General features: G+C 38.3%; 1 long non-coding RNA gene across 1 annotated transcript in view; it reads left to right on the top strand.

Moving 5' to 3' along the window:
• The first annotated feature begins 724 nt into the window (after window positions 1-724).
• Window positions 725-8446, top strand: part of LOC144260934 (uncharacterized) — a 32607-nt gene continuing 24885 nt past the window's right edge. The window contains exon 1 of the long non-coding RNA XR_013345076.1: window positions 725-1038. This is a non-coding gene — a long non-coding RNA (uncharacterized LOC144260934). The remainder of the gene's footprint in view (window positions 1039-8446) is intronic.

Here is an 8446-nt window from a genome sequence, read left to right as displayed (position 1 = left end):
TTCTTTATTCCATTAGGATAGCAGTAAAGTTAGTGTCAATCATTTTGGAAAGAACATTGCCACTTTCACTACTCTCATTCTCCTGCAAAGTGATTTGGGACAATAAACAAACATTATTTACACTGAAAATTACATCTCTACAATATGAGATTATGGGGAAGTCTCTTGTAATGGCCATGGCCTTAACATATAATGAAAAAAGAAACAAAAAACAACCCAGTATCATGCACAAATACACAGGGATTGAATTTTTTAGCAGATGATTAACAAGCTGGTAAGTGGGTCCAGCCAGATAGGCAGAGAGGTCTAAGTGATATTAAGTGTACACCCAGACTGTAGTACCACAGCATCTGGGTTTAAAAGGAAATGCATGTGACATAATTATTAAATCATATCTGCTTTACTTGAACAGAGAAAGAGGGGGGAAGAGAGAGAGGTCAGATTAACAAGATGCAAAAAACCCAAACTATAATTGCAGAGCCCTGTTTAGATATTTAAGAAATGCAGGTAAACTGTATTTGGTTTAGGTAAGAGTATATAGATAGGAGTGTATTTGGGTTATCTATGTTTACTAAGTACTGTATGTACCCTTTTTTTTTTTTTTTTTTTTTTTGGCTGCTGTTTTTCTCTAGTTCATGTGCAGGGATCACAGCTAAGAAGGGTTATAAGATAAGCCCTTATCAGCTAAAAAAAGATCCCTGCTAAGCTTCAGAACGAGGCATGTAGGCCTGTTTTTGAACTTCTACATAGTGCTGTCAGTAAGGAGGCTTTGTGGTTTTCTGTCCCCTGCTCAGCTAATGAGATCTAGAGGTTGCCAGTACTGGACCATCTCATCTGTTTGTGCTTCCAGAGATGCAAGGAACTACCCCATAAAGTGATCAATCTCAACAGAGAGAGTCAGACTGGCTATATTGCCAGCAATAGTGTGCTGAGCTTTCAGTCTCTGTTTGGTGCCAAGAGGACAGTAAAAGAAGACTTTTCATTCTCCATAATTTATGCTTAAATAAGCTATTTAATCAGAAAAGGGCTTCAGAAGAGGTGAGGAAATATGATTGAATTATAGTGCCATGCTGCTTGCTTAGATGTCTTAAAGGTGCTTGAAGCATTGTGTCCTAATAATGACTTAAGTACAAGCAGTATTGTTATCTGTACAGGACTGAACTTGATGGGAAAATATAGGGTATTGCTTTGAGCATTAACATTTTATTCTTCAATTTTTTTTGTAGAGACCTAATTATTTTAATATCAGATACAACTTTTATTTTAATAGTTCCCTTCTTATGGAGAAATGTGCAACCAAAATATACATACATTCTCATTCTTCCTTACTCTTTTTTTTGTCAATGAGGTGAATCAGTGTCCAGAAATTCTGATTGGTTTAATTAGAAAAGGGCTAGCCATGTAAATAGTGATGTTAATAATGGCATAATTAGAACTGATTTAATCCTCTGGTCTCACCAGTTCAAATCTCCCATGTGGGGGTTTATTAACTCTCTAGCTCTGAAAATTTGAAATTTTACACAGTGTACTTTTCACTTGGGCCTTTTTTATTTAGAGTATCATCAAAACATATTCAGATGCGATTCTTGAATCCCTCCTAGACCTGAATGACTCACCAAGTTGGTCATTTTCCTGACTTAGTCTTTCTTCCTCTCTCTCTCTCCCTTCCTCCCCCACTTGCTCTCTGTCAGCATCTTTTACACCCTCACTTCATAACACATTTAACAAACTCCAGCCTTTAAAACGTTCCATTTCCTCTTACTTTCACAGTATTGCCAACCCAAGCCCTTCAAAACCCATGAGTCAGGCCCCCAAAATCATAAGATTGGCTTAAAGATAATGAGATTTCAAAAATAATAAATGTTGTGTTCTTATTTGCTTTCTGTATTTTGTGACTGTAGGGCTCATTTTGCAATCACAAGATCTAGGCACTTCTTCTTTTAAATGAAATCTGATTCTAACTTAACATGACTCTAGGAGATGAGGCTTTAAGAAAATCTCCAAATATCATGAGTGTTGGCAACGTGTCTCCAGCCTTTTCCTCTCTCTGTGACCTCATTTTCTTCTGTGGACTTCATAATTCTCTACTCTACTCTACCTCATTGGAGATTTTTTTTTCCCCCCCAGTAAATTTCAGTGTGTTCCCTCAAAGTGGGAATCTGGATTTTCTTTATAGGCTACAATTTATCTTGGCATTACATCAATTATGTTAAAGATAGGGGAGCCCTTCAGGGAGGGGAATGTATGGAAGTAAAAAATGAAAGTGTTTAGGTTTCCACCTTAAGGACTGGGGTGGGAAATACTGCATCGTCACAAGTCTGTGAACCCATGTCAATCTAGAACATTGATGTCAGTCCACATTCACCAAGCATACGGAATGTTTGTACAGTCTGTGCAGTCTCCCCTGTAAGGGAGGGGCTGTGGCTTGATGAGCTCCCCCTGACCCACTACAGCGCTGCAAGGCTAAGCCTAATTCTTCCATTAGTGTCTGCTCTGTAGCAAAGATAAAGATAAAAATAAAACAATGACACCAGATGTGTTGGCTAATACTGCACTTGAGCATGTACCCAATCAATATCCAACCAATTACTCATGCTGCTATGAAAAGAAGAAACCAGAATAAAACTCCAATACAGAAACAAGTTCAAGAAAGCGTCATACCTTCAGCTGTTCACTTGATATTATGGCTCTCAATAATACTTGTACTACCCCTTAAATACAAATTATTGGTTTCAGATTTTCCATAAAACCTCAGAGAGTTAAGAGTAGAAGGTTGATTTATTTTTGATGGACCTGGAACTTGTGCTTCTGACTTGCTTAGGTGTGATTGAAAACCTACAAAGACCAATAATTTTCAGACTTGGCCACTAAAATTAGGCAGTTACATTCACACTTGGACACCGAATCAAGAGGCCTGAATTGTAGAGGTTCTGAGCATCCACCATTTTAATTGAAGTGAATGGGAGCTCTAGGTGTTTAGTCCCTTTGAAAATTCAGATAAAATTAAGGTGCATAAATATGTATCTAGTGTCTAATCATAGGCTCCCAAGTTTGTAAGTATTGGCCCACATTTTGTATTTTACAAACAAAAATATTTTATACAATTATATCACCACTGTGTAAAATAATTTTTCCATATGTGTGCTTAATATAAGACAATAAAAACCAACCAAACTCTCTGCCCTCATGGTCAAATTTAGCTGACTACAGAAAGCAAGAGCGTTGGGGCACTTGGCTGGCTATGCATCTGTCATATGAGATGTCTGACCATCATAAAGTAGGCTGACTCACCTTGGATCCATGCAACCTGCTTGTGAGTCAACGTCAGATGCTTCAGTGGAAAGCATCTCTTTATCCAATGGTGCACCTCAGTCAATTATGCAAAACAATTACTGTAATTTCCTCTGTGTTTAGCTAATATAACTTCAGCTTGTCTCCTCTTAGGAAACGTTAATTTCATCACTAGTACCACTGACAATTTTCAGACACACATGAAATAAATCCTCTTTCTTTTGTCCTAAATGTTGCAAAGAAAATATTTTTCATAGGGTGAAATGGAAACTGAAGATTTGGCAACATTTTAAATTCCAGAAATGTGGGAGAAAACAAAACCAACAAAAGATTTTCTGGTTTTGCCTGGATTTCAGCTATAGTTCTTGGGTACTGAATGGCAGTATCCACCAACATAAAAAAAGACCCTAGATATTCTGGTAGAGATTCATTGCTCTGCACATCAAGGTAAGGTATTTTGTGCCATATAATAGAAATGTTGTTTGATCCTTGATTAGAACAACATAAGTAGTGTTACTATAATGTAGCAAAGTAACTGTACTCCTGGGAGCATTCTGTGCCGAAAAATTAAAAATTCTGCTCACAATATTTTAAAACTCTGCAAATTTTATTTGTTGAAATAACACTACATAATCACACCAGTTTCAAATGTTTTGGTAATTTATTTCAAAATACCTGTCAGCAAGTATGTCTCTAACCACACACACTCACTCACTCACTCACACTCTCTCTCTCTCTCTCTCTCTCCCCCCCCCCTCCCCCCGGAGTAGAGAGTTAAAGAAACCCCTATGACACCCTAGTTCCTGTTCCTCTGCCTCCCCCACAGTCCCTCCCCCGCAGAGCCCAGCCACGGTGTCCCCCAGCCAATACACCCAAAACCGCTCCCCCCCCCCCGAGCCTAGTTGTGGCCCCCTAGCTCAGACACCCTCCTCTCCCCCAGAGCCCAGGGATCCAAACGTTGGTCTCAGGCTTGCATGGAGTTTCCTGCGTGCTGGTCTTTCCCTCAGGACAGGCTGGGAACTGCGGCTGCCAGGAACCCACTAGCTCCCTCTCCCTTCCCCGGGCAGGGTCTTCTATGTGTGAGCTGGGCTCTGCCAGGTTCAGTGGCCCCTAGTGGCGGCCAGCAGCACTGCAGTCCATTATTGTCAGGGAAAGGAAATTTTGCGTGCACAACGTTAATTTGTGTAAAATTCCGCATTTTGCAGTGGTGCAGAATTCCCCCAGGAGTAAAAGTACAATCAAACATCTACAGAATACTCTCAGCTACTGTGTTAACTGTACTAAACTTTCAGCAACTTTTTAATTCATGCTTTTGACCTCTTTGTCTGAGGCAGTTGTTCTAGTGGGTCCCCAACGCGGTGCCCGCAGGTTTTGTGCGCCTGTAGGAAACCCCACCGCCGAAATACCGCCGAGAAGCGTTGCCGTTGCCACTTGTTGACATTTCGGTGGTGGGGTGCCTGGTGCCCACCACAGTCTTTCCACAAAAAAGGTTGGGGACCACTGAATCTAGTCGCTTCTGATTTTTTCTGTTTGAGTTGTACTGATGTTTGGTTAAGTTGGATGGAACCTTGGCCCTAATAAAGAGATTAGGGAAGCCAATGGGAGATTTGCTAACTTCATTGGGGCTAGGATTTCACCTCTTGAGTTAGGCTTAAATCCCTTACTTCTGAACCTTAAATGCATGTACTTGAGGTGGAATCCTGCATTCCTTACTCAAGTCAGTCTGTCTCTCTCTTTCACCAGGTGGTCCATTTTTTTCTTACTGTCTCACCTTTTGGCAAAGTGAGGATCTTAACCATAAATGTTGTTCCCACTGTTTCTCTATAATGGTGACTCATTTATTTCTGTACTAAAGTTTAATTTCTCTCATTCCTGGTACAACTCCTTTTTGAAGCAATTTTTTTATACCAGGACTAAATTTGACCTGTTGTAAAATAAATAGTGCCCTTTTTGATAGTGTGCGGTTCTTTCGGAGTATTCCATGATGTATTCGATTATATGTCATATCTTGAGTCCTGCCTCGCATTTCAGGTGCTTTTTCAACATCGTTCATCTTCAATCAATTAATCAATGTTCTTAATTTCTCTTTGTTTCTCAAGGTCAACCCCAAAGATTTCTTTGGCCTAGATTCCTTGATGATTCCTTGGATGCTATTTTGGTCCTTTCTGCTGTATACACTACTTGCAAATTGTTGCTTATTATGAATGGGAAGTCTTTGGGTTTTTGTTTCTGAACTTACTTCATTTGGCAGTTAACAAAATCTATTACCTCTTTATTTTTCACTTCCTTATTTGGATTTTGAAGGTAAATAATGTTTTAAAATCAACCTGTGTGTCATCTATATGCATGAGAAAACTGCTCCAGTATTCAGTATTCATATCATACAGTGTAGAATCAACATGAACTGTTCTTGTAGGAATAGGTTCTTCTGCTACTATACGATTACTTCTAATGCCTTATTTTTCTAATTTTAACTAAAGAGTCCCAGCAGCATATTTTTCTTAATTTGAGGAAGGAAAAAAAATCCCAAACTACTAATTAAAATATCCTGCTCTCATTGTTCCTTCAAGAGCTTGCCTTCCACCTTGTCTCAGACATGTATCATTTTTTAATTTTTGTTTTTGCTTTTAAATGGGAAAGAGAAAAGAAGGTAAGACTATTTTAAAAGAAATCATTTTCCCCCCTGCTTTGGGATGCTGTTAAACATAATAAAATTAATGTATATAGCTGAGCCCATAGACTTGTAAAAATCATAGCAGGAACCAAGCTAAATGAAAGGCAGATTCTGATCTCCATCACACCAATATAAATCTGAATAGCTCCAAATTAGTCTGGATTTACACTGGTGTTAGACATTAGAATATGAGCCAGTCTGATAGTGGTTAGGGTAAGGAACAAAACTAACTCTTCCATGAATCACTATGTAAGCTGGGACAAGCCCGTTAACTTTTCTACCTTGGTTCAGCCATCTGTAAAGTGGAGGTAATATTTATTAGGCCATATTCACCACAGCTGTACAAAAAGGTGCAATTTAAACATACCTGCACGAGCTGAGCCTCTTGTGATCTACGGGAGATTGACTGACATCTGCTATGGTCAGTCTTTCCACTACTGCCTTTCTTCTATGAGATTTTCAGGGGGCAATTTTAGTTCAGGTCAGACCTCATGTATTGGTAGCATTACCTGCACTTTGGGCTGTTCTGGTCCCTTGTAGTTCCTCTCTCTAAGCAGGCTGAGGTTGCCTTATGTCACTGCAATTTGAAGCCTTGTGTCTGCTACCGGAGACTTGCTGGGATTGTGCTGGCATAAACCAACATAATTTGAGTAATACTACTTCAGGAGTAGGCTAAGGCTTATCTGTTAATTCATTAATCACTATTCCTATTTAATTTGTTTAAAAACTGAAAAGTAGCTAATGAACAGTTCTAGTTAATCTGATTTACAGAAAACAAGCATTCTATTTTCACCCACCTCCCCAGTTTCATAAAACTCTACTTAGGTTCTTTCATTGCAGGATTGATCTATTAGGGTGAAATTCACCCCTGTGCAGAGGGCCCACACAAGCCCTATGAACCACTGAAGCCTAGTGTTTTCAAATGTGGCTTATATGAGACTTGAATGCTGTATAGGTCTCAAGTGGACTCGCCCTTACTAAAGAGGGTTGGCATTTATTTGATACAATTTGAAAAAAAAATCTACTCATTATCCATTTGAATTCCAATTTTCAGACAGTAACATTTAGAGGAGCTATTGTGTTGATTTCACACAAGGGAGTATCTTCCACTTTCATTCACATCAATGAGAAAATGAAAGTGTTCAGTTTCACCAATTTACTGTATGTATTCCTGTGCAGTTGGGTTTAGCTGCTTTGCTTATAAAATACTTTAAATACACAATGAGCTGTTGCATAACTTTTCATTGGTGAAAATAGGGGAGCCAGTTTTATTGTTTTTGCACACGAGGCTCTTTGGCTACAACAAAATGATAAGCAGAAACTCCATGTTAATCTTACTTTGAAAGGAGCTTTCAGGATTGCAAATTAACAGATTCATAATCTGACTGTTTGTAAACAGCTACAACTGGTGACCTTAGTATTTACTATAGAGGTGCTTCATCACCATGGCACGTGGAAACTTGTAAAGCAGCATTCTTTTTCATTACGTAAGTTACACAAAAAAGGGACTCAGGATGACATCTGCCTACCTAAGATTTCTGAAATAACTTCATCCTTCAGCATCTCGTAGATGAGGACATAATATGGTTTCATTTTCGTATGCAACATTTTTGATTATGAATGATATAAACCACATAAGAATTAGAACATTCACTTTCCCTCTCTTCCTATGTTATGGATAAAAAGCCATGTTAATACAGATGTGCTTCCTGGATTGACTGAAATAAATTGATTACTAAGAAGCTGTATTTTAGGGGGCATGTTGTTGGACCTGTTGTATTATTTAGCATGTGTTCTTGTTCTATTATGCTAAATAAATGGTGATAACTAGTTAACCAGCTCTGAAACGTAAATGCACACATGAAGCTCCTAAAGACATCTTAGGGCTCTCCTTTAATGTATTATCTGACTGGATGTTAATTGGCTTTGTCATTAGTCACAGTCTTGAGATGCAATCCTAATAAGGCTACAGTATAGCAGCTTTGGAAGAAAAACAAATCTTTGATACCAAGGCAATCTCAGGTAGGCTTGTTTTCTAAGGATGTACTTCTAGAAAGAAAAAAACTGATGGACACCTGTTGTTGAAGTTACCTTTGAAATGCCTACATCTTTTATGATGCTATTAAATACTAAATACCAACTTAGGTAATTGTTGCTAGACATTTTGAATAACTTCTTGAATAATAGTAGCTTACAGTAGAAGTTAATTGGGGCAATCGGAAGATGCTTGAGAAGCAAAATAACGTTTGCATATCTAAAAGTTTAATGATTAAACCAATATAAATTATAATATAGTAGGTGATATAAAACTTTTACATATTTATATACATTGTAACCATGTTGTGATTGCTGTCACGATTGTAATCACCAAGGGATGTTCTGAAGGCCAAAAGTGTATCTGGCTTCAAAAAAGAATTTGATACATTCATGTTCTTCAATGTTCTTTAGTTTTGTTTTAGATTTAGTTGGGGATTAGGTCCT

This window comes from Eretmochelys imbricata, chromosome 2, assembly GCF_965152235.1.
Source record: "Eretmochelys imbricata isolate rEreImb1 chromosome 2, rEreImb1.hap1, whole genome shotgun sequence".
Classification (NCBI taxonomy): domain Eukaryota; kingdom Metazoa; phylum Chordata; order Testudines; family Cheloniidae; genus Eretmochelys; species Eretmochelys imbricata.
Note: the sequence above shows the minus strand (reverse complement) of the source record. Positions and strands in the feature narration are given on the sequence as shown.